General features: G+C 44.9%; 1 protein-coding gene across 2 annotated transcripts in view; it reads left to right on the top strand.

Moving 5' to 3' along the window:
- Positions 1-3,077: 3,077 nt before the first annotated feature.
- LOC135247496 (bone morphogenetic protein receptor type-1A-like) overlaps positions 3,078-15,824 on the top strand; it is a 39,372-nt gene continuing 26,625 nt past the window's right edge. For both annotated transcript variants that reach the window (XM_064320998.1, XM_064320999.1), the window contains exons 1-2: positions 3,078-3,432; positions 14,246-14,367. The gene's annotated coding sequence lies outside the window, so the exon portion shown is untranslated. The remainder of the gene's footprint in view (positions 3,433-14,245; positions 14,368-15,824) is intronic.

The following is a 15,824-nucleotide window of genomic DNA, read 5'->3' as shown; positions in this document are numbered from 1 at the left end:
AATATTGGAAGCCAAGCAATCATAGGTGTACTGAATAACAATTTAGACTGCTGGCAAAAAAAGTGTGATCTTACTAATGCAAGTCTAATCAAAACATAAAGCAGGTTTCTTCCACTGTGTTTTCTGCATAAACAAAGGCAAGAGATGGAGAAAAAAAAATGATTTGCATGTTTTAACAGGGTAGCAGGTGTGACACACCCAAAGGGTGTGGGAGCGGTAGCCAACAAGACCGTGTGCGTGCGTGCGCTCGAGGAGAACTGCAAGAAGTCATTCGTTCCTTATATGAACCAACTGCATGTAATCACAGGTCACAGCAGGGCAGTCCAGGTTATTAATGACACTGAAGGCTTTGGCCTTGTATTTACATTTTTCCCTTCTGAATGTGGGATGATAGGCATTCATCAGACCCTTTACATTTCTATCATCACACAGCACTGATTACAAATCCCATAATCCCAGGTACACATGTGGGTAGCTTATCTGGATTACACCCCGCGGCACCAGCGTAAAGCCGTCTTACGTAACTCTCTCTCTCCCTTCGCGTCTCCACACTCGCCCATTGTCATACGATCTGAGAATTATGCTCCCGATTTGGCAGTGTCTTTTCTTGTTTCCAGTGATTTGGCAACTTTCTCCAGCACTACCCCCCCCCCCCCCCCACCTACCCAACCCCCGCCTCCCCCACCAGAAAAATGGTATTCTTTCACCTACAGATTGCCTCTGTCAAACAGGTTTAGTGTTGAAAGAAATGTGGCCTCATAATCAAACAGTTTGTGTCATAAAAATGGAGCTATTCCCTGGGGTCTGCTGTGGAGTGTTTTTCTCTGACATTTATTAAGAATTGCAATACGTCAGTGTACTCTGACATTTCTGCTACGGGGTCACATAATTACAGCTCCTGGCCACTGACTCAGGATCAGCCTTTTAATAAATCAATATTGGGTAGGATTTGGGTTACATGAACTGAGCATGGACCAGCTGTTCGGGTCAGAAAATATGAGATAAACTGGATAGATAGCTGCCATTCTTTGTCTCTGCATCTTCAGGAAGGACTTATTATTATTATTTATTATGTATTAATATTTTTATGATTATTATTATGATTATTATTATTATTATTATCCATCCATCCATTATCTGTGCCTGCTTATTCCTGGTCTGGGAGGCTGGAGTCTATCCCAGCATGCATTGGGCGAGAGGCAGGAATACAACCTGGACAGTTCACCACACGGCACACACTATTCACTCCCACACTCATACCCAGAGGCAATTTAGACTTTCCAATTAATCTAACCGGCATGTTTTTGGACTGTGGGAGGATACCTACAGACCTAGAGGAAATCCATTTTTTTATTTTTTATTTTTTATTTCACCTTTATTTCACCAGGAAAGTCATTAAGAACAAATTCTTATTTACAGTGGTGGCCTGAAAAGCGACAAAAGCCACTTAAGGGAAGGGGAGGTGGGCTAGGAGATAAAAGCATGCTAAAATCACAAAATACATCAATAATAACAAACTAAACATAGGCACATGAAAACACAGACAAGCAAACAGTCCATGCAGACACAGGGAGAACATAAAGGCCCCAGGGGATTTGTACTAAACACCTTCTTGCTGTGAGGAAACAGTGCTACCCACTGCATCGTGCCACCTATTATTATTATTATTATTATTATTATTATTTATTGTCAAAAGTAAAAACAATCAGAGCATGATTTGAGTATACACATCCCCTTAAAAGACAATGTCAATGATAATTACTATTCAATTATTCTGAGTATTACTTTCATCCCATCCCATGTTGCACCATTTAATTTCAGATGGGATGGGTAGCTTCCAGGATGAGAATGCCTGAACCTACAAAGAATGTGCAGTCACCCAATGGTTTGATCAGCATGATAACAATGTTATCGATAAGCCATGCCCTTCCCATTCACCAGACCTGGACTTAACTGAGTATTTATGGAGAATTCTGGGCTGATTGTGTTTTCCACTGGCCTGGACAACTAATATTTCCTGTGGAAGTATGGTGCCCCATCCTTTATGTAGAATTCCAGACACAGGCATATTCTATACTATGGCGGATTGAAGTTGTGCTGCCAGCTTGTGGTGGCCCAGCGCTATATTAAATGCCTTCATAGTGGTTTCAAATTGACTTCAAATTGTTATATTTTAGTCATATTTATATTTATATATTATATTTATGTTATTTATAGTGTTGCACCACTAGAGGGAGACTGAGAATTATAATTCAGAAGGTTGCTATGGGGCAGTCTATGAAAATCAATGAAAATCCGAAAAAGCACGGGAGGCTGTGTAGCACAGTTCGAAGGGCAGCTGACTCTCGACCTGGTAATACCTGTCACATAACTCTAACAATGTCGAAGAATTATCTCAGCATACGTGAGTGGTATATAGGCTTGTAAGCAGCAAATAAGCTAGGCTACTGATGCTATCTAGATCTATATAACGATGTGAATTACTAAAATAAGCGTGGCAGTATGGCAGTGAATATTTGTCATAAGCTGTAAAGTGACTGTAAATGGTGTCTTCAAAAAAAGAAATTGGGGGGGGGATCTTTATGTCAACCTATCGTGACACGTTCGCTTTCGTTTCTTCCTACATTTACCACTTTCTGTGGAAAAAAATAGGTTTAGGAAAACAACGTTAAAAGTGACTCGGAAAATAAGACCAGCTGGCGTTTAATGTAGGCCAAGCTGTTTTCAGAGATCCAAGTGCATTCAGTATATAAATCGGTGACATCACTTTTTTTAACGGAGAACGTAGGCTGTCTGGTTTCATTGACGGGGGAGCTGTTCACTTAAATCTACAGTACATTGCCATGATAAATTGAAATTTACCTGCTATGTGGTAGGCTGAGTTTAAGGCATGACTAGATGTGTTTCCATGGAAATGACTGAATGTGAAATTTGCATCGTGAAACCTGAAAGTCCAGGTTGTTGCACAATATATATTTTTTAATTAGCCAGCTACCTCATCAATCTCCCTTCTTTAAATACCCCACCAAGCACCCCCGTGGTCATTTTATAGCCTATGGGTCAGTAGGTGGCGTATCGTGGCTGTAGCGACAATTCCCTCCCATCCCCTTGGCTCCTATCTCGCGCTATCTGCTCGGTAAGAGTCCGGGGCGCTAGGACTGCACTGATTGGAGGGGTCGGGACACAGTTGATCACGTTTATGCGTTTGGTTGGAATGTTCCCCCTGCAAGAGGCACAGCCACGAAAGTGAGAGAAAGAAAGCAAGATACGGTGGAACACAGCACTTCTTTAAGCTCCCCCATACAACATTTTCCATGGGAATTATCTGTCGTTGCTACAGTTGTATGTACAAGTTGCAACAATAAAAATATTTGGCTTGTAAGACAGCTAAGTTTGGAGAACGGATTTAAAAACGAATATTGCACGAGAAAGGTGAGTGGGAATTCCGGATCTTTAACTTACGTATTTTCTTTCCGGTTGAGGGGGAAAGTTTGTGTGGGCTAACAAAAAGTTGACCAAATGTTGCGTTTACATTTTAATGACTTCTTGTTTGTATTCTTTTGTGTATTTTTGAGGTACTGGGTATGTCTATTTTTATGAGAACCGAATTGCGGGTGAATAATTGGGTAGTTGGCGTTACGCTAACTACCAGCTAACTTAGTTGAATAGCCGAAGTTAGCCGTCTGTCGTTGATCTGGAACAAAGTCAGAATTTAAGTGACCCAAGGCTGGAGTTAATGTATCCTCTTTATTTTAATTTTACATTTACCTTTGTCTTGTTTGCGGAAAAATTGTAACGTTGCATAATGTGCTGGTAGCAGTAATAAGTCGACGTTCGCTAGAAGCTGGAGCCAGAGGTAGGCGAAGTTTGTACGAGCAAAATAGTCGCGGCAAAACTAGTTAATTTACAGGCTCCTAATATCAGTGTGCTTACAAGCCGTATGATGTGACAAGCTTAAGGTTTAAGGCAGTGCTTTATCCATGTAGCCAGTTAAACGATACAAGTACGACTAGTTAATTTAATGCGTGGTTCTATTTAATTGGTTTGCATTTCTTTAGAGTCTTCTAGTGAATAAATGCTGATTTTAAGGTAAAGGTAACGAATTTTTTATGTTTTCATTCCCCGACGTTATTTTTTTTTATGTTAGTGCAACATTTTGCTCGAAACTAATAATATTGGTTGATTGAAACTGTTAAAATTTCCAAATATTCTGGCGAGCCGCTGTAAATGAGGAAAAAAGCTTAGTTATTTTTAGTGACGCTCCCTGTTTTGCCACGTTTTGGTTTCTTCGAAGGAACTGAAGCGTCTTTGTAATTTATTATCAATCAATACCGAGACACTGTGACTGTGATCCCAGAAGCCTCTAAAACACCGCAAGTGGAGTTTTAAAAGCAGTAAATGTGTCACCCGTTGTTGTAGTTCAAAGCATTTTTTAAATGCGAAGCTCCAATTTTTGGTTTATGGAGCATGAAGTGTCTTTGTAGTTTCTAACGTTTTTAAACTGTGTGAAGTTTTATATTTTAATGCTGGCACATTTTATGTATGCTCAGGTATGCATTTGTAACGTAAGCCCATCCTAAAATTGTGGTTTTCTTATTAATTCAGCCGTGCATATAGTAATACGTTTTGCAAATGGAAAATCTGGTGCCAACACGCAGAAGTAGCCTATATTTCAAGTATTTGCATTTATGATCCTTAAAGAGTCCAGTGAAGCAACAGAAAAAATATTTTTGTATTAATGAGCGTGCAAGTCATTGTACATTTTGCCATATAGGCCTATCATCCACTGAATGGGAAAATGTAGCAGGTCCTTCAAACCTCAGTCAACTGACAAGATATTTTTGATACTTTGAATGAACTTGTTGTGTTTTCAACCTTCTAAATTGTTTGCAACTTAGTTTCCACAAGTTTTAAAACACTTTATTTGAAGTCCATTTGGGCAGGAATGTCGATGAAAACTTGAAGCGGTTGTAGAAATTTGAGTAATCTTTTTATATGAAATGTTTAAAATACAGGCTTGTAAGTGTGCTTCTCCATTAGGCTACATTGTACATCAGAGACCCATGCAAAGTATTGTTTGGTTAAGACTGGACAGCAGTGGCTTCTATGATTTTTCACAGCAAATAAAAGCGCTTTGCAATTGCTTGTTCTCTTCACAGTTCAGAAAGTGAGAGTGAGGTGATCGGTAAGCTGAGATCCTTCTTCAGTTTAGCCAATGCAAACCAGCCCAAACGGCCCAAGAAGACTTACTCTGAGGCCTGCATCAGGCCTGTTTGTTCAAAGAGTAAAAGTTCCACCACGTTTCAAACGTGCCACTCGCTCAGACTGCTCTGATGGGTTGTCTGGGTGATCTCACTTTTTTTTGGCTGAGACGGCAGTGATTCACTATCACCTGCTGTAAAAGGGTCAGGGCTGTTTGTGCGTAAGACCTCCACGCTGAGATAAAAGAAAGAGGAGGTGTGCATATTTCAGCCGTAAGGTACGCACTTTCAGAGGTCTGAGTTCCATGGCTGTTACCGGTGAGGAAATCCATACGAGAGAGAGAGAGTTTAGTTACTATGACGGTACATTCTTCTACTTTTTGAGAGGGAAAAAAGAATATTGGTCACAGCTCTACTAGAAGTCCCCAGACTTATGACCTTTCTATGTAATGCTAGTGCTTTTAGTCCCCCCCCCAAAAAAAACAAAAAAAAAAACAGCAGGATAATAGTTTGTGGTTTACATTTAAAAAAATGTTTTTGCCTTCCCTGTTTTTGTCAGAATTACTCTCCACTGGCACAAAAGGGGGAGAAATGTGCCAGGTCACAGTGTGGACCGATGACACAGTTTGAGCCGTGCCGAATTAGTCATGTTTTTCAAACCGGCCTTGGCGGTTGCCTCTCGCAGTCGCTCGCCTGCCTGTGCTCAGGTAATTGCGGTCGGCGTGCATGACGTGGTTGGAACAGCCAGAGGCGCAGACTTCCTGTGGGTTTGTTTTGAAGGCTCGTCCCCCCCCCCTCTTTCGCCTTCTGCCGCTTGACAAACGAACGCTCTCTGGAGTCTTTCAAGTGCAGCGCAAGGGGGCCGGCGTTCCAGCAGTCCCTCAAGTCAACGGCAATGCAGGGAGAACGAGGGAAACTTCGGGGTCGGGGGCAGGAGGGGGGAATGGTTGGACGGTGTCCGGGGGGTGGAGTGGAGTGGTGGTTGCTGCGATTACAGGCAAAATAAATTTGATTTCCTCTGTAGACGCTGCAATTTATCCCCCTTCCCCCCACACACACACACACACACCATTATCAAAAGAAAAGAAAATCAGAATCGGTGTCCCCCCCCCCTCACCTTTCCGGGCCATATGCCGCCGTCTCCCCAGCAGGCCTGCAGAATGGTGTTTGGAGTACAGAGCTGGGGGGAGGGATTGAGTTGCCTCAGAGGCGACTCTTTTGGGGGTGGAGCGGGCGGATCGCGTTTCAGCTCCTGAGGTTCTCTGTCTGCTCTCTGCTCTCCGGCTGCAGACGCCGTGGCTGAGCCTCTGCTCACCGCCTGGATGGCTAGAGCTCTCTGGGGGCTTAAAGAAAGAAAAACGCTTATATTTGAGGGCCCCCTCCCCCCCCTTCTTAGTCTAACACAGAGGCCCCTCACGCACGTCTTTGGAAGGGGAGCTGGCAGACTGGCCGTAGCCCTCCTTACATGGCGCAAACACGCCTGCATCCAGCGCCAGCCATGCGTCTGAGAAACACGGCCCTTTTCACGCTAACCGCTAACAGCGGAGCCCTGGAGCTGCGCCGGAGCCCCCATTCACCTCGGCTCAGACCCGTTCCCGCCCCGCGCAAGCCACAGCTCTTTCAGCCCTCTGTTTGTGAAACGAGTCCATTCACAGAAATAATGGCGGTTAATTTGTCAGCCCGAACAATACGGCGGCGGTCCGTAAAAAAGTCTGACACGGTGATGAGCCGGGGCCCGCGCGGCTACTTCACTAGAGCAGCGGCGCTCCGTCTGCTTCGTGTGTATCCCGGAACACTTAGCGTAGCCTGGCGCAGTGTAGACTGAGCCGTTTCACGTAGCAATATCTAAGGAACTATTTTAAGAGACAATTGCAGGGATGGAATGGGCCCTCCCACTGCGCATGCAGTTTGAGCCGCTGTTGGCGGAAGCAGGATAATGGACCGCCAACCAGCGGGTTCCGCTCTCTGCTCGCCAATTTACAAACCCGGAGCTCTTACGCCATCCATGATTTCACCATCACGAGGGGTGCGAGAGTCCGTCAGAGGGAGCGAGTGTGACATCGAGGTGGCCTTTTGTTTGTGCTCCCATCCATCCCCCCTCTTTATTGGAATACAGTAAAGACATTTTCTCACAATCTTGAGTTTTTTTTTTTTTCAAATGCACAGTCTCTGTAATTATTCTGGGTTGCTGTGTTATTGAAGTAGTGTGAATAAGTGCCTGGTACTGATGGGATGCACCTTGAAAAGTAGGTTTTTTTGGCTTTTCTCATTTCTAAGTTCGAAGTCTGTGGTCTAGAACTCCGTTGCTCATCCTATTGCAGCACTGCAGTGTCAGCAGTTGTAAATGAGCAGCAGGTATAGGCCTGTAGTTTCAGACCATGTATGCATAACATGTAACAACACTTGTTTTACATCAACTATCTTAGTTACATCAACACTGAGCAGTTTGGTGTAAATATGTTACATATTTAGTTTAGCAAGTGTCATCACAAAGGGGCTGAATTGAATGAAAACAGTTTTGCAATGAGGTTTCTAAGCAGTTGGGAGTAAATGGCTAGTTAGCTATCCAAAATGGAAGACGTGCTGTGAGACTATTTTGACCCGAGATCAAATCGAGTTTTAATACTAAATTACGCGAGTGGCAACAGACCTTGCATAACTCTGGCTTGCTACTTGACTAGAAGGAGATGGACTAGAATGAGTATCTGTTTGGTTAGGGTTTGGGCCATTAGCTGAAATCATTTAGTAAACTTTCCATTGTATTGTGAGCCGATGTTTACAGTTTACAGGTCACAGTTATTGTTTTCCAGTTATTAGCCTGACCCTGTTTTTCCAGGGAAATGGCACCTTTCTTGCTAATAACCTTTAATTTCGAATGCAAAGTGTCTAATAAAAATAAGCGAATGGTCGTGTTTTAATTATTTGTGTGCATGGTATTAACAGGATAATCCATAGCCAGATGTGCGGCTATATGATTTTAATGCACTCCGCATAGGGTGGTTCTTTGCCTCTGCATAACATAACATAAATCATAACACAAAAGTAACATGCATTGTAAAATGTGTATATATTTAGGCAAAATAATGATACTCTTCACAACTATATACTGTATCCTAAAAGAAAGAATCACAATACTATGCTGTATCAGCCTTTCCCCCTTGCTGATGCCCAAGTGCATAATGGGGAAAATGGAATCAAGGTGTAATGTGCAGCATTATTTAATAAAAAAAAATAAATAAATAACTTTGTTAAAATTTCTCTCTGCCATGTGAAGTAGGCAATATGGGCCAAATCCAGCATTTTAATTTTTCCTGGGAATTGTGCCAAGTGCACCTAACATGCCAGTGTGAGTGTGTGGGCTTTTCCCTGCAAGGCTTGGAGCGCTAGCTCTCTGTACACTACATCCTGGGACTACAGTTCCCACACTCCCAGCGTACAGTGTGGGCTGATCACATGACTGCGCAGCGTATGTGGGGGTGGGATTCCAGCACTCTCCCTGCGCTCGAGTCAGCCAGGTGTTGGTGGTGTGTGTGTGTGTGTGTGTGTGTGTGTGTGTGTGTGTGTGTGTGTTTAGTGTTTTTTTTCTCCCTGGCTCGGGAATGCAGTCTTAGTTTACGGCGGGCTGGCGCCAGGGCCAGCAAGTCGCCGTGGAGATGTGGAGCTCTCCCACCGCCTCAGACTGGGCCGAGCGAAGTGGCGGGGGCTGAGCCGAGGGCTCTGATTGGCTGAAAGCGCCTGTGAAAACAGCCGAGCCTCGGTACCTTGCCGTGTCAGCCGCCGGCCAGGTACTGAGAGCTAATCACGAGAGCTCGCGCGCTGGCCGTCCGCCCGGCTGGAAAAGTAAACACAGGCGTGCAACGGGAGTAATAAGCAAGTGCAGGCAACTGACAGCTCGCCTTGGCTTCGGGGCTGCTCTCTTGAGCTGTCTCTCTTCCTTTCGTCTCACTCTGCTCCTTTCTTTTCTCAATTGCACACTCCTCCCATTGCTGTCTCCTGTCTTTATTTGTGTGTGTGTGTGTCTGTATGCATTTGTCTGTGTGTGTGTGAATGTATATCTGTGTTCGTGTGTGTGTGTGTGTCTGTATGTATATATATCTGTGTGTGTCTGTGTGTGTGTGTGTGTGTGTGTGAAGAAGGCCAGCTGCAGGAAATAATGTCTGCCTTCAGCTGCCTACATAATGTCTCCTCAAAATGTCCCGTCCTTTCATATTTCCTCCTTATATTCTTTCTAACCACCCTAATTCACACTGTCACTCTCTCTCCTCTGCCCTCCCCCTCCACACTCGCTCTTTCTGTGTCACCTTCCCTCACCCTCAGGTGCCCACACCCTGCACACAAGCGAACCCCCCCTCCCCTCCTGTGCACACAGCCAGCACAGTAAGCCAGTATTTATCCCAGCGATGCAGAGCAGACTGGGTGTAGGCCCGTCTGTTGGCCCCGCAGCCGGGAGGTCCCCCAGTGGAAACGTGAAATGTGTAACATGCACCAGATGTGACTGCTGCACATCTGGGAAACGCGTTGAGGTTGGATAATTAACGCGCGCGGAGCGCCGTGTCCTGCGGTGTGCGTGTTGAGGTCGTGGAGTCTCACACACGCTGCACCCAGGGGAGAGGTGGAGTAGATTGAGGTTCCCCTAGAGGAAAGGAATTTCGGAGAATGTGGACAGAGTGCACTCATGCCGTAAAAAGCTCTGGAAAGCAGAGTGCAAATACAGATACGCAGTGTTGAAGTCTCTTGCCAGAGAATAACATGATATTTTATGTGTATGTATTTAGGTACAGTGCAGTGTGTATGTATTCGGACAGTGACATTTTTTCTTGTTTTGGCTCTGTACTCCAACACTCTGTATAAAAAATGGCTGTAATTCCAAAATGAGTCACTGGATACGTATGTGAATACCCTCAAATTAAAGCTGACAGTCAGCTGACTTCAGCCTCATATCCATTGTTTCATTTCAAATCCTGTCTGCTGGAGTACAGAGCCAAAACAACAAAGATTGTGTCACTGTCCAAATGCTTACGGACTGCACTGTGCATACGTAATTGCAACCAAGAGGCACAATCCGGTAATCCAGTTTAAATTGCACTAAGTTCTCCAAGAACCAGATCACATGTTGAGGAGAACAGACCATTCAGCCTGTCTAGCCATGTCATTTGCTTACTGTCTAGATAGCATCTAGCACTGTGCCAAACCTGGTCTTTAATGTCCTTAGGTGCTCTGCTTCTACTATGAGTCTGGATAATTATTGCAAGCATTAACTTTCAGTGTTGGGGGAAAGGTATCCTAGGATCAGTGTCTTGCATCGATAGAGCTTCACTTAATATGGCCTCCGTCATCCATTTTATTGAAGTGTCTAACACTAGAGTATTAGGCTACATTGTAACCATATAGACTGTATTCAAAATAACTTTTTTAAAGTTATCTAATCTTTTTTAAGCTTAATTGAAATAAAATTGAAAAAATTAAAATGTCACCCAGTGAAAATGAATCAATACTCTTTATTTGTGATACATGTTATACCAGGGAAATGGGTGCTAACTGTGTGCCCACAAGGTTTACCATGATCAAGTATAGACCGCTATGGTGCACAACTGGTGATGTACACAGGGAGGGAAGGGGAAGACCGAAAAGGGCAGAGGAAATCAAAAGCATTAAATAGTAGGCTGGGCATATTGGCCTACCTTTCTTTCAAGGATGGTCTCGCCCAACCTGACTTCACATAGCTCAGTCCAACGCTTCACATTTTGTGGGATGTCAGACCTCTGAATGTTTTTGCTGTGTTCACACTTGCCTTGTTCACAGGTTTTCCGCCTGTGATTCTAGCCCACAGACTTCTGGTTCAGAGGCACAGCTCACTTCGATTTCTCTCTGGACGTTACGGCGTGGGCCAGAAGCCCTGTAAAGAGCGCGTGTGGCTGAGTTACCCCGGCCTTCCCTCTCCACCTTTTAATTACACGTAGAGACCGTTGACTGTTCACTTCAATCACGTTCGCTGCCCTCACCAGGCTCCTACAGGGTTTCATGTGCACCGGTGCCGTCCTGTTGGTTTTGCTAAACCCCCTGGAATTAACTTGAGCAATGGAGTCTTCAGATGCCTGATCTCTACTTCCTACAGCAGTCCCTGCTCGCTGTCTTTCTTTCTGAAGCCAACACACACACACAGACACTTCACTCGAATATTCTTCTTTGGTACTTGTGTGTTGTATATTTTTTTGCCGACTGTGTGGTTGTTCTACATTCTGTGCATGTGTGTGTTTGCTTTCTCGCCTGTCATGCGTTAGAGAAAATGGTTGCACAACCGGCTCCATACTAACAGACAATGGCCTGGCTGTTTGGTTAAGGCAGTGCAGCATGTAGGTTTGTGGAATGACGGGGTAGTCCTCTCTTGGTAAGTGTTTGGGAGAATTTGTGTCTGACCTTGCCTGTGCATACTGGTGGGATTACAGGCTTTCTGAGGATCAACATTGTAGAAGAGGACTGATGACTCTTTTTCATTTCTTGTTTTTGTTGTTTTTCATGAAATGCGTATTGAAAATCATGTATCAGTGGGTTCAATTGGCTTTTCACATGTGTTGCCATCCAGTTCAGTTTAAAAATGAAAAATGTAAAATTGTTTTTTGATGATTTATGTTTAAAATTGTTGGCTGGTTTGATCACTTGTTGGTTAGATTTTGTTGAGTGTCATTTTCTTGAAGGTCACATCACCATTATGTTGCTGTGATTTTATCAATAATGTCTGACAAAAGAGTGTTTAGGTAGTGTTTTGTCTTTGATGTAAAAGTTTACCGTTGTCAGGGGGTTTTCCCTCCTTGTCAGGTGTGAAAAATGTGGGTGGCAGTTCACTTTTGATCTGGGTCGAGGCAGAGCACTCATTGAGTGTCCTGGGCAAGCGTCAAGACGTCTCTCAGGTTGGTGAGTGGTGACGGAATGTCTGATCTTATGGACACTCGCTCTGCTGCCTAACCCCCTCCCCCCATTGGTCAGTTGCCCTGACTTTGCCAGCCCAGTAGCCTGAGGTGTGCTTTTAATTGGGCTACGTTTTCATTAACCGCTTCTCCTTAACACATCGGTTTGGAAGACATGCTGCAAGTCTAATTTCACACCAGCCGAATGTTCTTTCCTGTAAAACCACCAATGGAAAGCAGAGAATGAGTGGGCTAATTAACATAGAGCGCATTGAAAGCATCACCATGGGGAGCCTGCGTGGGGCCGTCCAGGGTGCTTTCTCCAGGGGCTTTTCATGGCTCAGAATGACAGGGACGGGACTTTATTCACGGTCATGTGATCAGATGTACCACATCTTGGGGGTAATGCGTATTAGCCTATACTTTTTTAGCGGCCATTAATGATCAGATGATGCCTGTACTGTCTTTTGACGTGCTGTAGCTTTGCGTTCTTCAGTGGTGCCTTTCCTGGTGCGTTGTGCTGATTAAGATACCGCGCCACATCGGAGTAATGCCGCCATTGCAGTTACGCATGGCAGGAATCCACCGGGCACAGCGCTTGCGCTTATAATGGTTTTTCATGCCAGCACGGGCAGAATTCAGTCAAGTCGGCCGCCTCAGAATTCTCTGCGCAGGAAAATCCCTGTTTCTGCGTTGTGCCCCCCCTCTCTGTTTGTGACCTTTTCTGCTTTCCTCCATCTGAACAAATTAAAAAAATACATAATGGAGCAGGGACTCTCCACTGTTGTTTTTATGAATCAATAAAATGCCTTGATGGCCTGTGTAGCTATAGCCATTACTGAATGTGTATTCAGGGAGGGCAGTGTCTAAATTTATACGTGCGTGCGTGTGTTGTGTAATGTTCGATAAGACTTCTGGCTCATCTCATCATTCTCTCTGTCTCACAGTGTTCCTGCAGTAGTTTTTCACCCCCATACAGAACTGGCCTCTTGTGTAGGTCGAGACTGATAAGACCATTGATTGCCATTGATAAAAGGCATTTTAAAAGGCTCCAGATGCATTGTAAATAATTCATGGCTGGCTCACAGGCTTTTAGCTATGCAACATCATTATCCCGAGTACTGTAATAACGCTGCAATGTTTCGTGCATATTCATTTGACATTTATTTCCTTTTAAAATGGAAAGCAAGGGCAATGCGAAATTTGAGGGAAGTCATTTCATGCGTAGTGCTTTGTCTGTACGCTGTGAGCACATCTGGACGTTTTGACCCATAACCTCTGTAAAACTCGTTTTTGAAACTACCGTTCTAAACAAGATGAATGCAGCTCCTACTGCTTGCCACTCCTGATACCCTTGTGTTTAGGGGGGAAGGTCATCCTTTTTTATTTTATGTTGCCTAGCAACCACAGGCATTGATTTATTACCATTTTGTTTTAAAGGTACATGCCTTTTTGTAAATGGTAGGCTATCTTGTGGATTAAACCATTTGTCACACACATATATAATATCTATTTTTATTTTTTATTTTTTTCCCCTATCCCTGTTCTCTCAAGATTCCCAGACTTTGAAAATGTGTCTGGTTGATGTTGCATTTATAATTCTGACGAATTCTGATTCTGACTAATGGTGATCAGGAAAGACTGATGAGGAGTCAACACACTGTGGCTGGATCTCTCCTATGCAGGATTTAGAGAGCCGGGCTCAGAGGCCCTTGTTGGCTCCCAGATCGAGTGGCAGTAATTATATTGAACTTTCCAGCCCATGCTTTACTACAGAAGAGAAGCGTATTGGCACATTTGGTTATGTATCTGTCTATGTGAGCAGCTGGTACTTTTCTGTTTTTTTTGACACAAAGTTGGCATGTAGTGGCAACCCAAGAAAACGTGACCAGCTTAAACACGCGCTGTCTTTGGCAGAGCTGAGAATCTCACCCCAGTAGACTTCTGGTCATTACTGGCTGTTGGCACTGCCGAGATTCGAACCTGCAACCGTAGGGCTCGGCTCAGTCCTGATGAAGTCCTGTCTGTCTGCAGCAATCAACAAGTGGCTCTTGTTCCATGGCCTGCTACAGACTGCTTTTACTCCCCCCCCCCCCCCCTAACAAAACTGTGCTCTCTCCCCTTCCTCTGACCTCTCAGGTTTTTATGGTACTGTGCTGCCTGATCTTCACCGTCCACTGTTGGAATGACATCAATCTGGACGCAGATGAGAGCAACCAGTGCTGTTCCTTCTTCCTGGATGTCTTCGGCTCCTTAATGAGGTAGGACACTCTCTTGCCACATGCGGTCGAGCAGGCAGGAAAATCTGCTGCCTGTACTGCTTCAGCTCGCAATGAGTAGACTCCAACTGTTTCATTGGTGGTCTTCTATGTTTGTTATTTGGCCCCCACACACCTGGCAAGCCAGTAAGAAGGAGGATACTTGTACCTCCCTCCAACACATAGGCTAACCCTCCCATATCCTACAAATGCATGGATGGTCAGGTAGGGTTCAGACATGGACCTGTCCTTTTGGGACCGTTAGTTTTTTCCACTACTGCATTATCATAAAACGCTTTTGAGATAGGTATGGAGCCTGAGGTTCACAGGAACTTCCGGCGTGAACCTGTACGCCCCTGGAATTCAGATTGAATGCCCAAGTACTCTACTGTCTTGGTTGGATGAAAGTATGGATTTCCATACACTCTCTGGGCCTCGCATTTTACCAGGGCTGTGTCACTCTAGCTCTGAACATAGCCAAAGATGCATCACAGTGTGCTCTCACAAGCTCCTCTAGATGGCCAAAGTCTGTGTGAGCGCGTCTGGTCAGGGGATTTCTGGGCGACGACACCAATGTTTTCCGTCTGAAGCATTTGCGCTGCGTCCCCAGCACTGCTTTGTTTGTTTCCATTTTTCTGTGATTTTTGGTTTTTGCGAGGGACTGGAAAGTTTAGACGGGGGGTAGGTGGCGTTGTGCACGCATCCGCGCGCTTGGTTCCCACTGGGCAGAAGAGCGCTAGACGGCGTACGCGCTCGGGAGTGTTTACAGAGCCAGCGCTGCTGGGGCGGAGCGAGTGGGCCCATTTCGTTCAATCACAGCCACATGTTTTCCGAGTCTGACTGGCTTCACGCGCCAGACTGACTCCATCAGCACTGCACCTATGGGAAGATCTGACACACGCCAGCTCTCTCGCTCTCTCTTTATCTGCTTTTCTCCACTCTCCGCCCCCCATCCCCCTCTGTCAAGGATGCAATCAGGCTCTATTAGCCTGACAGGAGTTATTCAGTCTTTTATCTCCCCCCTTCCCTCCCTCCCTCTGTCTCTCGCTCCCTCTCTCCTGCCCGTTTTGACACATGCATGCACGCACATACAGCGCACAAAAACACACAACAGTGATGTGTAATTCTTCAAGTGACTCAGTGAAGTTCACTATGCCTCAGCATTGTTTATTGTGACTCAGTGTAGTTCACTCTGCCTCAGCATTGTTTACTGTGGCTCAGTGTAGCTCATCCTGCCTTAGCATGGTTTACTGTGGCTCAGTGTAGCTCATCCTGCCTTAGCATTGTTTACTGAGTCTCAGTGTAGCTAACTCTGCCTCAGCATTGTTTACTGTGACTCAGTATAGCACACTCTGCCTCAGCATTGTTTACTGTGACTCAGTGTAGCTCAGAGGCCCTCAGCCTTGTTTACTGTGACTCAGTGTAGCTCACCCCGCCTTCAGAATTTTGTACTGTGACTC

Source organism: Anguilla rostrata, chromosome 2 (genome assembly GCF_018555375.3).
Source record: "Anguilla rostrata isolate EN2019 chromosome 2, ASM1855537v3, whole genome shotgun sequence".
Lineage (NCBI taxonomy): Eukaryota > Metazoa > Chordata > Actinopteri > Anguilliformes > Anguillidae > Anguilla > Anguilla rostrata.
This window is presented reverse-complemented; position numbering and strand designations above follow the sequence as displayed.